At 47.1% G+C, this 18,886-nt stretch overlaps 1 protein-coding gene across 2 annotated transcripts in view; it reads left to right on the forward strand.

Moving 5' to 3' along the window:
• The first annotated feature begins 18,278 nt into the window (after positions 1–18,278).
• The window catches only part of LOC135539043 (uncharacterized), a 39,132-nt gene continuing 38,524 nt past the window's right edge, over positions 18,279–18,886 (forward strand). For both annotated transcript variants that reach the window (XM_064964927.1, XM_064964933.1), the window contains exon 1: positions 18,279–18,426. The gene's annotated coding sequence lies outside the window, so the exon portion shown is untranslated. The remainder of the gene's footprint in view (positions 18,427–18,886) is intronic.

Genomic DNA, 18,886 nt, shown 5'->3' on the forward strand with positions numbered 1-18,886 from the left:
GGGGGAGATTCAGAGAGAGGGGAGAGAGTCAGAGAGGAGAGTCAGAGAGAGGGGGAAGAGTGCCTGAGGAGGAGAGACAGAGAGAGGGAGAGTGTCTGAGAAAAGGGGGAGAGTCAGAGAGAGGGGGGAGAGTCAGAGAGGGGGAGAGTGTCTGAGTGAAGGGGAGAGTCAGAGAGAGGAGGGAGAGTCAGAGAGAGGGGGGGGAGAGTCAGAGAGAGAGGGGAGAGTCAGAGAGGGGGGGGAGAGTGTCTGGGAGAAGGGGGAGAGTATCTGGGAGAAGGGGGAGAGTCAGAGAGAGGGGGAGTGTAGCCTGTAAAGCTCCCATAAAGATGATAGAAACACCCAGCCCTCTTCTCCCTCACCTCCACAATCATTTATTTAGTCACGCCGAGGTGTCACCACCAGTTTGTCACTTTGAACGTGATTGGCTATGACATGCACAGGCTGCCACACCACCGTTGCTGCCATGCCAGCTGAATACTTATGTCCCCCCCTAATTGTCTGTAACAACACAGACAGGGAAAAACCAGGGGGAAACTCAAAATAACAGAATGTCATGGAGTTGCATCTGGGAAAGTTAGCGGGAATGAGTCAGCGGTGTTCCCTGATCCCGAGCTCGCTCACACTGGGAATGTGTGATCTCATGCCAAAACAGCACAGCGGTAGATGAATCGGAAAGAAGGACAAGTGAGACACACAACCCTAGAAGAAGACCAACAACAGTCCCATTTAACATCCTTTAAAGCAGCGGGGTATCTGTGAGTCTGGCTGAATCAAAGCCTGTATTAAAGGCCCACTCTCTCTGATATTTCCAGCTGGTTTTGATCATTTAAATGACGTTAAACTCATTCCATGGAGGGTAAAGTCTCTGTGGGCTTTTGCGCCGCCCTTGTACTTGATTGATTAATTAAGGTCACTAATTAGTAAGGAACCCCTGTCACCTGGCTGTCTAGGTCTTAATTGAAAGGAAAAACCCAAAACCTGCAAACACTCGGCCCGCAGTAGAATGAGTTTGACACCCCTGATTTAAATGAATAGTATATAGGCCTACCCATTGAGGAGTGGGTCTTTAAAAGGCAAGTGGCATAAATAGCAGAAATAATAAGTGACTTTTAATCGACATGTTAGGAAATAGCCTTAAACAGGTTGTCAGGGTGACACCATTGGAAGGGCATTTCTTACATTTCTGTCTCCAAGCGCTTGGCGGGCTGGCTGCCAATCATTTGGCAGGCGTTTGGGTTGGTCGTAATGATCAGCCTAGTGGGAGGGGGTATCCAAGCAGAGGAGATGTGGTGAATCGAAGCCAAGTCCATTTTATTTTGGGTGTCACCTTGGCAAGCTTAGAACTCGAAGTCAAACTCGAACATGACGACTTCAAATGAATATACAGGAAACACACACTTGCAGAAATGTAGTAAAATTTACAAAATGGATGGATGGGAATGTTATTAAACGTAAGCAAAGCATGCAAATAACGGTATAGATTAATGGGAGCGTATAAGTAACACTCATGTTTGCTATGCAAATCTTCCTCTCACATTGAAGGTTAGGGAGAGGCTATGTACTTACCTAGTTGCAGAGTATCATAGCAGCAAGTCAGTTAAGAACAAATTCTTATTTACAACGACAGCCTAGGAACAGTGGGTGAACTGCCTAGTTCAGGGGCAGAACGACAGATTTTGACCTTGTCAGCTCGGCCATTTGATCTGGCAACTTTTGGTTACTAGTCCAACGCTCTAACCACTAGGCTACCTGCCATACCTGCCTGTATAACCTACCAAATAATGACATGCAGCTAGCTAGCTATAAATAAAAACAGTGGGTTAACTGACTTGTTCAGGGGCAGAACTACACATTTTTACCTTGCCAGCTCTGGGATTTGATCTGGCAACCTTTTGGTTACTGGCCCAATGCTCTAACCGCTAGGCTACCTGCCGGGAAAGGCTATCAAATAATGACATGCAGCTAGCTAGTTAAAAACAACATTTAGCTACTTACCAACACACTAGTCTCAGGTATCCTGGCCATCTCCCAAAGTTTGTCCTGTGTGGCTCAGTCGGTAGAGCATGGCGCTTGCAACGCCAAGCGTCGTGGGTTCGATTCCCGCTGGGACCACCCATATGTAAAAGTAGTGGCCCCAGCCGACTTGTAAGTCGCTTTGGACAAAAGCGTCTGCTAAATGGGATATATATATTATTTGTTGAACAACTTTATGGAAGCCCATTATCACTAGAGTAGCTATTTCCCGAGCAAGGGCAAGTTCTAACCACATGTTGTCTGGGGAAGAGGTTCCAGTGGGCAAATTAATTTTGTGTGAACATGGTGCCACGGGGTGGGCAGGGTTTGCTCATGTTCGACCATTCCATTGGTCCTCCTAAAGAGAGATCTCCGCCCACCCGGGGCACCAAGCCATGCAAAGCGAACTCGCCCAGTCACAGAAAACACGGTGCCATAACGTGTTAACGGGTCAAAAATGGCCATGAATTGTTGTCATAATTGCGTTGCATAAGTTGCATAAGTTGCATAAGTGCATTTTGTTATTTGGCTTTCTTTACCTGTATTATCCCAGGTGCTGCATGGATTATCATGGTTATGTCGACCATTTGGAAGTTTCTTACTTAGCATCTACGGGCCTCTGGAATGTCCTTGGGGAGGAAAGTCAGTGGTGTTTTCTCTTACAGTGGCTGTGGTATCTGTGTTAAATACAGTTTTGTGATTTAATTTAGCTTCTGCCGCAGGGTTTGCCAGAGACAGGAGAGGATGACGTTCTATTTTCAGACCGTCTGGATGCAGCAGAATAAGTCAATACTTGACCTTGACCTGATGCGGTGGCAACAGTTACAGACACTAGCTAGCGGCAGTCTAGTCTGTATAATATCCCTTAGTCTTTCAAAAGGCATTCGCAAAGCTAGATCATAACAAAACCATACAGTGCTGAGGGGAGACTGGCTCATAATAATGTCTGGAACAGAGTTAATGGAATGGCATTAAACACATGGAAACCATATGTTTAATGTATTTCATACCATTCCACTAATTTCGATCCAGTCATTACCACAAGCATGTTCTCCCCATGACCCAATATTCCAAAACTAAATCATTAAAGACTTCATGTGTTTCTGCTCAGCCTGTTATCCTTTTGCACATTACAGAAACACAACGGACTCCAAAAGGATCTGCATCATGACTAAGAGTGCACAGAGGGTCTTTGCCTTGCCTGCCTGTTTCAGTATCCTGTTTAAACAGACATTAGGGCATTAACACTTAATGGCCGTGGTATTTCAGACGATTTAAGGCCCTCTCCCGGAGAAAGGACAGAGCATGCAACGGAGCGTGGCGGAGAGCTAATTGAAGTCTCCTGACACCATGAGCACACTGCCGTCGATTCAGGGAGATAGCAGAGTAATATAAAAGAAGCGGAACATGTGGCGCCAGAGAGAATGCAGATGGATAACGGCTTCTTTTTGCACTTCCTTTTCACGGGTCAGGCCACGCATCCCTAAGTACAAAGAAAAGGACTCATTTATTAGACACTCAGGGAGAATATAATGATATGGGTCTTTGGATTGTGGTTGTGCCTTTTTCACAAATTTCACAAGCCTATAGAAAATACATTATTGTCTCCTTGAAATCTACCCAGATAACTGCAGTGTCAAAACCATATTTGACAATCAAAATTTGATTGGTCAAATAGCAAGAATAGACCTATTGGTCAAAAAGATAGCGTTGGTCAAAGAGATGAATCTGGCTTAGCTCAAAGGTCGTTGAATAAAGACTGTCCTACTGTATATACAGAGAGATGTTAGCTCTTTGTCTCTGACTCCAGACTAAAAGACTCTGACCACTGGGTGGTCAGCCACATATTAATATAATTACTACATTGGACATTACCAAGTCAATGTTCTGTGAAGGGTACATTGGCTGCCAAAATGAAAGAGTGTGTGTGTGTGTGTGTGTGTGTGTGTGTGTGTGTGTGTGTGTGTGTGTGTGTGTGTGTGTGTGTGTGTGTGTGTGTGTGTGTGTGTGTGTGTGTGTGTGTGTGTGTGTGTGTGTGTGTGTGTGTGTGTGTGTGTGTGTGTACATGTGAATGTATCTGCAAGGATAAGATTGAGTTGGTGTGTGCGCTCACATGATGACATCCTGAGTATGTATTTGGCCCTTGGCAGGGCCTGGCAGTGGCAGCAGAGAGAGGCTAATGAAAGCTGCTTACAGTATAATGGGAGATGTGGTCCGTTAATGGAGAAGGTAATTACTGCAGTCTCAGCCCGGCGCAGCACTGACTGGTTAAGAATGACATTATTGATCGGCTGACGGGCCAGGAGGAAATGGGATGCAAAACAAAGAGAAAAGATTCTACTCCCAGAGTACACAGCTCATCGGCCTGCACTGCTCCTATCAAGGCCACGGCACATACAGAGACACACGCACACACGCGCACGCACACACACACACACACATAGATACTCGCACAAATGTGCGCACACAAAGTCTTTCCTTAATACACATGCAAGCACACACACACACACACACACACACACACACGCACACGCACACGCACACACTCCAGCTGAGCACTGGGGGCTATGAGACAAGTCCATTATGCCCTAATATGCTTGTCTACAGATGGCTGCAGAGATGGTGCTGTGTACTGACCCAGACAGGAATTCTCAGGATGGTACAAATTCTGAACACATATGACAGTCAGTGTAGACATTAGGTTTCATGGGGTGGGGGCTGAAGGGAGTAATTTAAAAAATATATATATATATTTCACCTTTATTTGCCCATGTAGGCCAGTTGAGTTTTCATTTACAACTGCGACTTGCGACCTGGCCAAGATAAAGCAAAGCAGTCCGACAAAAACAACAACACAGAGCTACACAATAACAAACGTATAATTTGCGGGCTCAGCCCCTTGTTGTTCAGCAAACGGATAAACTGCCACACTCTTAAAACATCTCTATTCACATTAAATGATCCAGAGCGCAGAAAGCGGGAAGCGCTCATCCATTTATGCAATTTTTTGTTTTCACCAACTGCTATATGAAAGAAACAGCGAATCTATTGATTTGGGGCTATGTTTACTTTGCAAGCGATAGGTATGCTAGATCAATACACCTGGTCTCTGTCTGTACAGGCAGGAGAGGAGGTTTTCCCATGCAGTGTCTCTACTGATCCATCACCACTGTTCCAGAGCCGACTCTCTACTCTACCTAGAGACACCCCCCCCCCCCACCACCACCTCTTTCGTTGTCTTAGCCCCGCTCATTCACTTCCTCCCTCCCTACATCGATTCTGTCACACCCGCCAACTTGCAAGACATGAGGATTCCTACTGTTTTTCCCATTTCTCCTGCCTGTCAGTTTTATTAGCCATCTTTCACTATAGAACTAGCCCCTGCACACACACACACCTGCCACCAGCATGAGTTTGAGCCATGGCCCCTGACTTTCACACATAAATCTCCCATTCATCCGTGAGACATGTTAAATGCCAAAGGGATTCCTCCACAACACAGGTAATTATTTACCTGAATCTGTCCACTCTCTCTGTGTGTGTGTGTGTGTGTGTGTGTGTGTGTGTGTGTGTGTGTGTGTGTGTGTGTGTGTGTGTGTGTGTGTGTGTGTGTGTGTGTGTGTGTGTGTGTGTGTGTGTGTGTGTGTGTCTCATTAAAACAGAAGGCCCTGTAGCAGACCAGGGTTGTATATCCATGAGGCTGGGTGCCTAAGGGAGCTTGACTCAGACAAATCAAATGTTATTTGTCACGTGTCGTAAAAGTCAGGAGTAGACAGTGAAATGCTTACTTACAAGCCCTTCCCAGCAACGCAGAAAGAAAGAAAATAGAGAAATACTAGAAAACTAAAACACGTAATAATAAAAGTAATAATAAATACACAATGAGTAACGATAACTTGGCTATATACACGAGGTACCAGTACCGAGTCGATGTGAGGGGTATGAGGTATTTGAGGTAGATATGTACAAATGCAGATAGTTAAATAGTTAACCAAATACCTTCCCAGACAAACTATTTAGCAGTCTTATGGCTTGGGGGTAGAAGCTGTTCAGGGCCCTGTTAGTTCCAGACTTGGTGCACTGGTACCGCTTGCCGTGCGGTAACAGAGTCTATGACTTGGGTGGCTGGAGTCTTTTACAATTTCTGAAGCCTGCCAATCAATGGACCAAGATGGGGAAGGAGAGCAGGTGTAAGAGTGAGAGTGAGAGAGAGAGAGAGAGAGAGAGAGAGAGAGAGAGAGAGAGAGAGAGAGAGAGAGAGAGAGAGAGAGAGAGAGAGAGAGAGAGAGAGAGAGAGAGAGAGAGAGAGTGTGAGAGAGAGAGAGTGTGAGAGTGGGATTGAGATTGAGATTTAAATCATCTATATTGGGTCTGGGGGCCCGCCACACAAAAAATACTCATGCAAAACCCACAGTTACACATCAATAAAAAACACAACTCCAATTCCTCCTCCACAGTAACTAAACACAACAGCCTCTGAATACCCCATATACTCAAAAACAGATCGATATTGTTGACAAGTTTATAATAGGCAAACTCAACCCTTAGTCTCGCTGCCAACATTCCCTCCAGCATTCCCACCACATCCACAGACCCCTGTCCCTGAATACTGTTCTTTCGGGTCTTCCATATCGCTAATGTTGCTGCCCCTAACACAAAATTAAGCAACAACTACACCCTTTTGACTGAACCTGTACTTTGGTCCAAATATATACAGTTGGGAAGAGAAAAGCTCTAATTAGTGATCAGTTCAATCATCCCGACCAACCTGGGACACAGTAAAAACAGATGTGCCAGAGATTCAGACTCAGCACAGAATGGACACCCCTCCCCAACAGTAGGGTCCAGGTGTATGAGATGCATGTTGGTGGCTATAGCTCCATGTATTATCCTCCATTGGAGGCCAGCTGTCCTCTTATCAATAGGCAGTTTGTATAAAGACCGCCAACAGCCTTTTGGGGAGGCACCTGGACCAAACACACCCGCCCACCTCGTTGATTTTACCCCTTCCAAGGAAGAGGCATGGGACACATTTACACATATTCTGTACATGGCCTTCTTTCCCACCTCCTTGAACTCCTCCAGGTCCGGGGCATCGAAGGAAAGCAGCATCCCCACATCCTCCTCGAATGTCCCCATCGCAGCACTGACATTCAGCGCAGGGAACATATAATCCAGACCCTCCTTCCACCGATCAGAATTGGAAGTGTCAGTCACATACTGCAGATGAAGCACTGGCAAGGAGTCGCAGACCTCATCGACGACCTTCCACAGTAGGCGAGATGATCGGATCCCGCTCTTTCTCCCAGCTCCTCCAATGATCTGCTCCTGCTCCGCATCAGATGACCCAGCTTGGTACACCCCACGCCTAACAGGCATGAACGTAGGCTAGCTGAACCCAAAACACGGGACTGGATGGCAGTGTTGTAAAAAGAGGCTCTTCAAAAAGCCACATCCCTGGTGGCGTGCAGGTCTTACGGGACTTGACAAGGACTCTCCAAGCCTGCATAACAGACTCATAAAATGGAGTCAGTCCAGGCAAATCACCCCCTCCAGCTTTAAGAGGAAAAGGTGCTTGTCTAAGCCCAAACAGCCCACTTTCCTCATCAATATGTAGGCTATTTTGACCCATCTAGAACCGTCTCTGTACAACAATCTCTGGGCTGCTTGAAGCCACAAAGCCATGATTCTAGAGGAAATGTCCACCAGGCCTTGCCCACCCTCGTGCAGTGGCAGGTACAGGGCTGCAGCTTTAATCCAGTGTTGTCCAGACCAGAAGAAATTGACAAGGGTCCTCTGAAGCTCTTGTATCAGACCCTTTGGTGGCTGCAAAATCATTAGTCTGTGCCACAGGGTAGAAGCAGCAAGATTATTAGCTACCAGGACCCTTCCCCTATAAGACAGTCTGGCACACACTTTCTCCGCTACACCCTCCCAGTTCTTTTTCTGAAAGACACCGGAGCCTAGAAAAAAAACTACGTCTTCATCCCATCTCTGCCCCACTGAAGCCCCCCTAGTAACCGTGGAACGGACCCTGTTTGAAGCCGACCTGCCCACAGCGCTTCACTCTTTCCCCAATTGACTCTAGCTGAGGAGGCCTCCTCATACACCTTTAAAGTGTTTGAGAGAACCTTAACATCCTCACCCCCTGTAATAAAAACTATCACGTCATCTGCATTCGCAGACAGTGCTATCGTGGGACCCTTCATTACATCTGGCACAGAGAAACCAGTAAGCTTCGCTCTTAAGAAACAAAGCATTGGTTCAATCGCCAGACTATATAACTGCCCTGAAATTGGGCATCACTGCCTGATGCCCCTTTGGACAGGGATGGGGCAACTCAAACCACCCCCCACCTTCACCATACACGAGGCCCCAGCATACAATAAACTCATCCAAGACAAAAAACATCCCCAAACCCAAAGGCTTTCATCGTTTTAAACAAGTACTGGTGGTCCACACGATCAAAAGCATTCTCCTGATCCTAAGAAAGTAAACCCACATTTACATCAGACAGTTTACAAATGTCTAAAACATCTCTTATCAGAAACAAGTTGTCAACAATAGAGCGATCAGGTAACACAGTAGGACTGGTCCTTGTGGACCAACAATCCCAGATACACTTTCAACCTGTTTGAGAGACATTTAGAAACAATTTTGTATTCAGTGCACAGCAAAGCAACAGGTCTCCAATTTTTTATGAGAGCCAAAGCCCCCTTTTTTTGGCAACAGTGAAAGCACCGCACGTTGACAGAATACAGGAAGAGAACACTAAAGAACACAAAAGAACCCCAATAGTGCTTATAAAACTCAGATGGTAAACCATCGATGCCAGGGGCTCGGCCTCTTGAGAGCTGCATAACTGCTGTGGACAGCTCTTGCAGTGTAATGTCAGAGTCCAATGCGACTCTCTGCTCAGGTCCCAATTGAGGAAGACCGTGTAACAACTGTTCAGTACACAGAGAGTCACAATCCTCCGCCTTATAGAGGGCCGAGTGTTGACGCATTTCAATGTCATCTGTGGTCACCTTCCCATCAGGGAGACGAAGGCAGACCATCTGTTTACGTTGCAATGTCGACTGTCCTAGGTTTTTTTTTTAAAGCGCTAGGAGCATCCATATCCTTGAGGGAAGCGAAACGAGACCTAATCAAGGCAACCTTCACTCTTTCACGCAGAAACGACCTCAGTTCATGTCTCTTGTCCTGTAAGTTTATGACTAGTCCAGGGTCGTTCTGAGTGAGCAGCTTCAATTCAATAGACTTGATAGTCTCTTTAACTTCAATTTGAGACAGAGCAGTATACTGTTGACAAAATACTCATATTTGGGCCTTCCCAACCTCCCACCATTGTCTCAAGGACTCAAAATTCCCTTTTGTAACCCTCCATTTTTTCCAAAACAACAAACACCTGTCACAAAACATGACATCATGAAACAATTTAATATTAAAATACCAGTAAGGTGATGACCTTCGTGGACAGGACAAGTGAATATCAACAGTAACAATATGATGATCAGAGAAACCCACAGGAGTAATGGTACACCCTACTACAGTAATGGTTCCAACCCTACTACAGTATTGCTCAGATACACACAACCTGTCTAACCTTGCTGCACTTACAACATTCCCTCCAGCATTCCCACCACATCCACAGACCCCTGTCCCTGAATACTGTTCTTTCGGGTCTCGTACTGGGCAACTCCTCCACTACCTGGGTGCCTAGCTCCACATGAACCCCCTCCTCTACCCCAGCATTCGTACTGGGCACCTCCTCCACTACCTGGGAGCCTAGCTCCACATGAACCCCCTCCTCTACCCCAGCATTCGTACTGGGCACCTCCTCCACTACCTGGGAGCCTAGCTCCACATGAAAACCCTCCTGTACCCCGTTAATTGTAGTGGGCATCTCCTCCACTACATGGGAGCCTAGCTCCACATGAACCCCCTCCTCTACCCCAGCATTGGTACTGGGCACCTCCCTCGCTCCACATGAACCCCCTCCTCTACCCCAGCATTGGTACTGGGCACCTCCTCCACTACCTGGGAGCCTAGCTCCACATGAACCCCCTCCTTTACCCCAGCATTCGTACTGGGCACCTCCTCCACTACCTGGGAGCATAGCTCCACATGAACCCCCTCCTCTACCCCAGCATTCGTACTGGGCACCTCCTCCACTACCTGGGAGCCTAGCTCCACATGAACCCCCTCCTTTACCCCAGCACTCGTACTGGGCACCTCCTCCACTACCTGGGAGCCTAGCTCCACATGAACCCCCTCCTTTACCCCAGCACTCGTTCTGGGCACCTCCTCCACTACCTGGGAGCCTGGCTCCACAGGAAAACCCTCCTGTATCCCGTTAATTGTAGTGGGCATCTCCTCCACTACCTGGGAGCCTAGCTCCACATGAACCCCCTCCTCTACCCCAGCATTCGTACTGGGCACCTCCTCCACTACCTGTGAGCCTAGCTCCACATGAAAACCCTCCTGTACCCCGTTTGTCACGTTCTTTCAAAATCGAACCCAGAAGCAGACCAGGACAAGGAGAGTAGGAAGAAGGTGAGTATTTATTTACAAGTGAATGTGAATGGGTAGATATATCCAGGTGGCGTAGCGGGCAGCGGTGGTGAGTTGATGGGAGTAAATAGGTGGATCCAATGGGGTAGCGGAATTCTCCGACGACCACGCGGGAATGGGGTAAACGATCTGGGTGAGTAACTGAAGACAGAACAAACGGAGGTAAGTTTAAGGCAAGCAATACGTAAAAAACAACAAAACAAATTCTATCCAACTTGAGGCTGATACTATGGCACGACATACTGTTCATGGCTAACGATCCGGCAGGGAATGGATGTCAAGTCCGGGCTTATGAAGAGGAGAGATGATGATCAGGACCAGGTGTGCAGATAGCTGATGGGATACAGGTGCGGGTAATCAGAACTCCCAACTGGCTACATTGCCCGGCAACCAGACAGGGTGCGTTCCAGGACGCCGGAAAAAGCACTCCAGAACAGAACACAGGCAAAAAACAGACTCAGGAAACGGGATTCGTGACAGTACCCCCCCTCCGACGAACGCCACCGGGCGGACTACCCGGAGCGCCAGGGTGGAGGCGATAAAAGTCACGAAGCAGGTCATCGTCAAGGATCTGATGCCGAGGAATCCCACTCCTCACCTCAGGACCATATCCTTCCCAATCCACTAAATACTGGAACCCTCGACCCCGCCGTCTGGAGTCCATGATGCGGCGCACCGTGTAGACAGGACCACCTCCGATCATCCAAGGAGGAGGAGGACGAGGAGGAGGTGGCCACAGAGGACTGAGGAGAACCGGCTTGAGGCAGGAGACATGAAAGGTGGGATGTACTCTTAGTGTAGCAGGCAACTTGAGTCGGACCACAACAGGATTAATGATCTTCTCCACTACAAATGGACCAATGAACTTCGGTGACAGTTTCCTCGACTCAGTCCCTAGAGGAAGATCCCGTGTAGCCAACCAAACCCTATCTCTGACGGTATAAGCGGGGGCAGGAATACGGTGACGATTCGCCTGGATCTGATACCGGTCAGAAACCTTAAGGAGGGCCTTCCTGGCCCGATGCCAGGTGCGATGGCAACGACAGATGTGGGTCTGGACAGAAGGAACCGAGAGATCCCGCTCCTGAGAAGGAAACAAGGGAGGTTGGTAACCGTACAGGCACTGGAAGGGAGACATCCCAGTAGCAGATGAAGGGAGTGTATTATGAGCATACTCGACCCAGGGTAATTGAGAGGACCAAGAGGTGGGATCAGAGGAAACAAGACAGCGCAGACTCCATCTTCTTGTTGGCTCTCTCCGCCTGACCATTAGATTGGGGGTGAAATCCAGATGTGAGACTGACTGTAGCTCCAATGGCCAAACAGAAGGATTTCCAGACAGCAGAGGTAAACTGAGGACCACGGTCAGAAACAATGTCACAGGGCAACCCGTGCACCCTGAACACCTCCCTAACCAGGATCTCGGACGTCTCAGTGGCAGAAGGCAGCTTGGAGATAGGAACAAAGTGGGCAAACTTGCTGAATCTATCCACAATGGTCAGAATAACCGTGTTACCAACAGAAGAGGGCAACCCCGTGACAAAATCCAGGGCCAGATGCGACCAAGGTTGCCGGGGAATAGGTAGGGGGTGAAGAAGCCCAGAGCTGGCCCGATTGGTACTCTTATTCTGCGCACAAACAGGACAAGCGGCAACAAACCTCCAGGTATCTTCTCCCATGGCAGGCCACTAAAATCGTCTGCGCAGTAGCGCCATAGTTGAGCTACACCAGGGTGACAAGCTATCTTGCTGGCGTGGGACCACTGAAGGACAGCAGAACGAACCAACTCAGGCACGAACAACCGACCGGGTGGACGGTTACCGGGCCCGGGCTGTGTCCGAAGAGCCGCCATCACCTCCTCCTCAATCCTCCATGTAACGGCTCCCACGACAACGTTCTGGGTAATGGCATGGCAAACGGAGTCCAGGTCCGCTGGGTTCATCCTTGGCCGGATCGTTCTGTCACGTTCTTTCAAAATCGAACCCAGAAGCAGACCAGGACAAGGAGAGTAGGAAGAAGGTGAGTATTTATTTACAAGTGAATGTGAATGGGTAGATATATCCAGGTGGCGTAGCGGGCAGCGGTGGTGAGTTGATGGGAGTAAATAGGTGGATCCAATGGGGTAGCGGAATTCTCCGACGACCAGGCGGGAATGGGGTAAATGATCGGGTGAGTAACTGAAGACAGAACAAACGGAGGTAAGTTTAAGGCAAGCAATACGTAAAAAACAACAAAACAAATTCTATCCAACTTGATGCTGATACTATGGCACGACATACTGTTCATGGCTAACGATCCGGCAGGGAATGGATGTCAGGTCCGGGCTTATGAAGAGGAGAGATGATGATCAGGACCAGGTGTGCAGATAGCTGATGGGATACAGGTGCGGGTAATCAGAACTCCCAACTGGCTACATTGCCCGGCAACCAGACAGGGTGCGTTCCAGGACGCCGGAAAAAACACTCCAGAACAGAACACAGGCAAAAAACAGACTCAGGAAACGGGATTCGTGACACCGTTAATTGTAGTGGGCATCTCCTCCACTACCTGGGAGCCTAGCTCCACATGAACCCCCTCCTCTACCCCAGCATTCGTACTGGGCACCTCCCTAGCTCCACATGAACCCCCTCCTCTACCCCAGCATTCGTACTGGGCACCTCCTCCACTACCTGGGAGCCTAGCTCCACATGAACCCCCTCCTCTACCGTAGTATTTGTACTGGGCACCTCCTCCACTACCCGGGAGCCTAGCTCCACATGAACCCCCTCCTTTACCCCAGCACTCGTACTGGGCACCTCCTCCACTACCTGGGAGCCTAGCTCCACATGAACCCCCTCCTTTACCCCAGCACTCGTACTGGGCACCTCCTCCACTACCTGGGAGCCTAGCTCCACATGAACCCCCTCCTTTACCCCAGCATTCAAACTGGGCACCTCCTCCACTACCTGGGAGCCTAGCTCCACATGAACCCCCTCCTCTACCCCAGCACTCATACTGGGCACCTGCTCACCAGTCTGAGGAACTGGCTCTTCAGATACATCCTTACCTTCTACAACAATACTTTTCTGCTGCATAACATTTCCCTCTAATACAAGTGCAACTCCGTGCCCTTAACACGGATAACTTGTTCCTCAGCAACAGGTGCTTGTGGCTGCTCTACCGCTGTCGGCCCACCTCTCTCTACATCAGTGGACCCAGGCGTAAAGAGGACCACCTGCGCCCCTCCCTCGGCCTTCTCCCTTTTCGGGCAAGCATGTCACTTATGACCAATATCCCCACACTCAAAACACCGTTGACTACCCGTATTAGCATAAGCCATATACATTCTATTGTCATACTTGATTTTAAACGATAACTCTAAAGTCTGCTCCGGTGAGTCCAAAAACATAAATACCTGTCGCCGAAACGACATAACCTGTTTCAACGCCGGGTGTTTGCAACCCAACGGGACAACCTTAATTGAACTGGCGAACTTCCCAAAGCGCAATAACTCGCGCTCCAATAGCTCATTGGGAATAAACGGTGGTACATTTGAAATCATTACCCTTGTCGACGGAGAAAAAAGCGGCGTAACTTGAATAAACATTCCTTTAAGAAGTACGCCATGCTCAACCATACGATCTACAAGACTCTCTTCTTTAAGAAGTACGCCATGCTCAACCATCCGATCAACAAGACACTCTTCTTTAAGAAGTACGCCATGCTCAACCATCCGATCAACCAGACACTCTTCTTTAAGAAGTACGCCATGCTCAACCATCCGATCAACCAGACACTCTTCTTTAAGAAGTACGCCATGCTCAACCATCAGATCAACAAGACACTCTTCTTTAAGAATATCAACCAGACACTCTTCTTTAAGAAGTACGCCATGCTCAACCATCCGATCAACCAGACACTCTTCTTTAAGAAGTACATGCTCAACCATCAGATCAACAAGACACTCTTCTTTACGCCATGCTCAACCATACGATCAACCAGTACGCCATGCTCAACCATCCGATCAACCAGACACTCTTCTTTAAGAAGTACGCCATGCACTCTTCTTTAAGAAGTACGCCATGCTCAACCATCCGATCAACCAGACACTCTTCTTTAAGAAGTACGCCATGCTCAACCATCAGATCAACCAGACACTCTTCTTTAAGAAGTACGCCATGCTCAACCATCCGATCAACCAGACACTCTTCTTTAAGAAGTACGCCATGCTCAACCATCCGATCAACCAGACACTCTTCTTTAAGAAGTACGCCATGCTCAACCATCCGATCAACCAGACACTCTTCTTTAAGAAGTACGCCATGCTCAACCATCAGATCAACAAGACACTCTTCTTTAAGAAGTACGCCATGCTCAACCATCAGATCAACAAGACACTCTTCTTTAAGAAGTACGCCATGCTCAACCATCCGATCAACCAGACACTCTTCTTTAAGAAGTACGCCATGCTCAACCATCCGATCAACCAGACACTCTTCTTTAAGAAGTAATGCTCAACCATCAGATCAACAAGACACTCTTCTTTAAGAAGTAAGATCAACCAGACACTCTTCTTTAAGAAGTACGCCATGCTCAACCATCCGATCAACCAGACACTCTTCTTTACGCCATGCTCAACCATCCGATCAACCAGACACTCTTCTTTAAGAAGTACGCCATGCTCAACCATCCGATCAACCAGACACTCTTCTTTAAGAAGTACGCCATGCTCAACCATCCGATCAACCAGACACTCTTCTTTAAGAAGTACGCCATGCTCAACCATCCGATCAACCAGACACTCTTCTTTAAGACATGCTCAACCATCCGATCAACCAGACACTTTAAGTACGCCATGCTCAACCATCATCAACCAGACACTCTTCTTTAACAACCATCCGATCAACCAGACACTCTTCTTTAAGAAGTACTGCTCAACCATCCGATCAACCAGACACTCTTCTTTAAGAAGTACGCCATGCTCAACCATCCGATCAACCAGACACTCTTCTTTAAGAAGTACGCCATGCTCAACCATCCGATCAACCAGACACTCTTCTTTAAGAAGTACGCCATGCTCAACCATCCGATCAACCAGACACTCTTCTTTAAGAAGTACGCCATGCTCAACCATCAGATCACTCACTCTTCTTTAAGAAGTCACGCCATGCTCAACCATCCGATCAACCAGACACTCTTCTTTAAGAAGATCAACCAGCCAAGAAGTGCTCAACCATCCGATCAACCAGACACTCTTCTTTAAGAAGTACGCCATGCTCAACCATCAGATCAACCAGACACTCTTCTTTAAGAAGTACGCCATGCTCAACCATCAGATCAACAAGACACTCTTCTTTAAGAAGTACGCCATGCTCAACCATCCGATCAACCAGACACTCTTCTTTAAGAAGTACGCCATGCTCAACCATCCGATCAACCAGACACTCTTCTTTAAGAAGTACGCCATGCTCAACCATCAGATCAACAAGACACTCTTCTTTAAGAAGTACGCCATGCTCAACCATCCGATCAACCAGACACTCTTCTTTAAGAAGTACGCCATGCTCAACCATCCGATCAACCAGACACTCTTCTTTAAGAAGTACGCCATGCTCAACCATCCGATCAACCAGACACTCTTCTTTAAGAAGTACGCCATGCTCAACCATCAGATCAACAAGACACTCTTCTTTAAGAAGTACGCCATGCTCAACCATCCGATCAACCAGACACTCTTCTTTAAGAAGTACGCCATGCTCAACCATCCGATCAACCAGACACTCTTCTTTAAGAAGTACGCCATGCTCAACCATCCGATCAACCAGACACTCTTCTTTAAGAAGTACGCCATGCTCAACCATCAGATCAACAAGACACTCTTCTTTAAGAAGTACGCCATGCTCAACCATCCGATCAACCAGACACTCTTCTTTAAGAAGTACGCCATGCTCAACCATCCGATCAACCAGACACTCTTCTTTAAGAAGTACGCCATGCTCAACCATCAGATCAACAAGACACTCTTCTTTAAGAAGTACGCCATGCTCAACCATCTGATCAACCAGACACTCTTCTTTAAGAAGTACGCCATGCTCAACCATCCGATCAACCAGACACTCTTCTTTAAGAAGTACGCCATGCTCAACCATCAGATCAACCAGACACTCTTCTTTAAGAAGTACGCCATGCTCAACCATCCGATCAACCAGACACTCTTCTTTAAGAAGTACGCCATGCTCAACCATCCGATCAACCAGACACTCTTCTTTAAGAAGTACGCCATGCTCAACCATACGATCAACCAGACACTCTTCTTTAAGAAATACCACCACCGCTTTATTCATCCGGGATGCATAAGCAACATTCTAATAGCCTACCTTCTCTCCTACGGCGACCAGAAACACCTCCACCGTGACAGTAGCTTCAGTAACACACCTAAAGCCGTGCCGAAGTGACAGGGACAGCATCCCCATTCAGGCTGCCATCCCTGCCAAAATCAGGGTAATTTCGATACGAAAAACAAATACTTAATTCTACCACAACAAAAATAATAACCTTAATCATGCACAGAAGAAAAACAAAAAAAGCCACCACGAAATAGAAAACCAAAAGAAAGTTGGGAATATCCAACTCTCCACAACACACGTACTCCTTTGCTCATACAGTTCCCAGCATGCAGAGAGAGAGAGAGAGAGAGAGAGAGAGAGAGAGAGGAGAGAGAGAGAGAGAGAGAGAAAGAGGGGAAAAGAGTGAGAGAGTCAGAGAGAGAGAGAGAGGGGAAGAGAGTGAGAGAGAGAGGGAGGGAGTAGAGAGAGAGGGAAGTGGAAGGGGAGTGAAACAGACAGGGACAGAGGAGCATGGCTCAAAGGATTGATAACAAAACGCGGGCCACCGAGGAGAAAGGGATGGAGGGATTAATAATATATTTTCTTCAGTGTTGAATACTGAGCATTCATCAGTGACTAATAGCTTTGTAAAGCATTATAGAAATTCAGCTGTATAGAAATGCTGTATGACTGACTGTCTGATTTGAGCCGGGTTGAGGCATCAATAAATTGTTCTTGTTGAAGCATGACACACTACTGCATTCTTTACACCGGGGTTATAAGGTTTCTCATATTTTCAAGCAGTTGCACAACACTCTATAACAACTATGCCACTAAAGCATGTCTGTGCCCCAAATGGCACCCTGTTCACTGTGTAGTGCACTACTTTTGACCAGAACCCTATGGGTTCAGATCCTTACTATATAGGGATTGAGGACCATTTGGAATGCAGTCCATGTTTTTACTAGACCACTGAAAAAAAAAGCGTCTATGTGGCCCTCAGTGAAGCAGATCGATAGTTTATTTGAAATATTTAGGGACCCATAATGCTCCTGGCAATAACAGAAGCTTACTTCAGCTCGCTGAGTTGCTATGAGAGGGAATTAGTACACAGACATACAACTATTCTCTACTTATCCTCTGCCGTTCTCTCTCTAGGGTGTAGTGATTTCTTGGGGTAATGTGAGAAGTGGAACTCTTCTCTTTAGGCATTATTGCCTGATCCTAGATCTCAAATGTCTTTTTGTCAATGCCAAACAACACTATACAGCACGCATATGTATATATTTATATACAGGGTATAATCACAAGGAGGGTGATGTAACCAACAGGGTATGTCCACTTTCCAATAGAGAAGTGACTTTGTGTTAAGAAGTGGTAGGTGTTAGGCAACTTCCTGTGTATGACAGTGAAACAGACACCATGGAAAGGGTTACAGGAAATGCTCTATTGAAATAGCAGTTTGTTAAATAAGGAAAGCAAAACTGAGAAGCAATCCGTTCATATTTCACAAGCAGCCAGGCAAGACAAGGTATGTACGTGGAATGCTACTTTCAATAATAACAAACGGTTCTAACTGTACAGTAGAGCAACATTAAGATGACTTTTATAGTTGCTGTACTTGGTGTAGTGTGCTGTATGGTCTTAACAATAGCTGAATGTCTGATTGCTAGCAAGAACTGATAAACATCTGTGAACTGATAAACATGTTTCAGTGCTGGGGTGAGTGCTCTGTTGCAATTATGAGAATATGCATTGTTAGGATACTGTTTCCCTGCAGTTATAGATACTTCTATGTCTGCACTGTGTAGCAAAGAGAGAGCAAGAGTATGGTTGCAAAACTCCACTTTCCCAAAATTCAGAGGTTTTCCAGAAATACTTTTGGGAAAAGCTACAAAAATGTTGCAAACCCTATTCAACCCGAACCACCAGTGGCGACCTGCTTTTTGAGCCCCACATTTTTAAGAACAAAAAATATATACATACTGTAT

This window comes from Oncorhynchus masou, chromosome 5, assembly GCF_036934945.1.
Source record: "Oncorhynchus masou masou isolate Uvic2021 chromosome 5, UVic_Omas_1.1, whole genome shotgun sequence".
Lineage (NCBI taxonomy): Eukaryota > Metazoa > Chordata > Actinopteri > Salmoniformes > Salmonidae > Oncorhynchus > Oncorhynchus masou.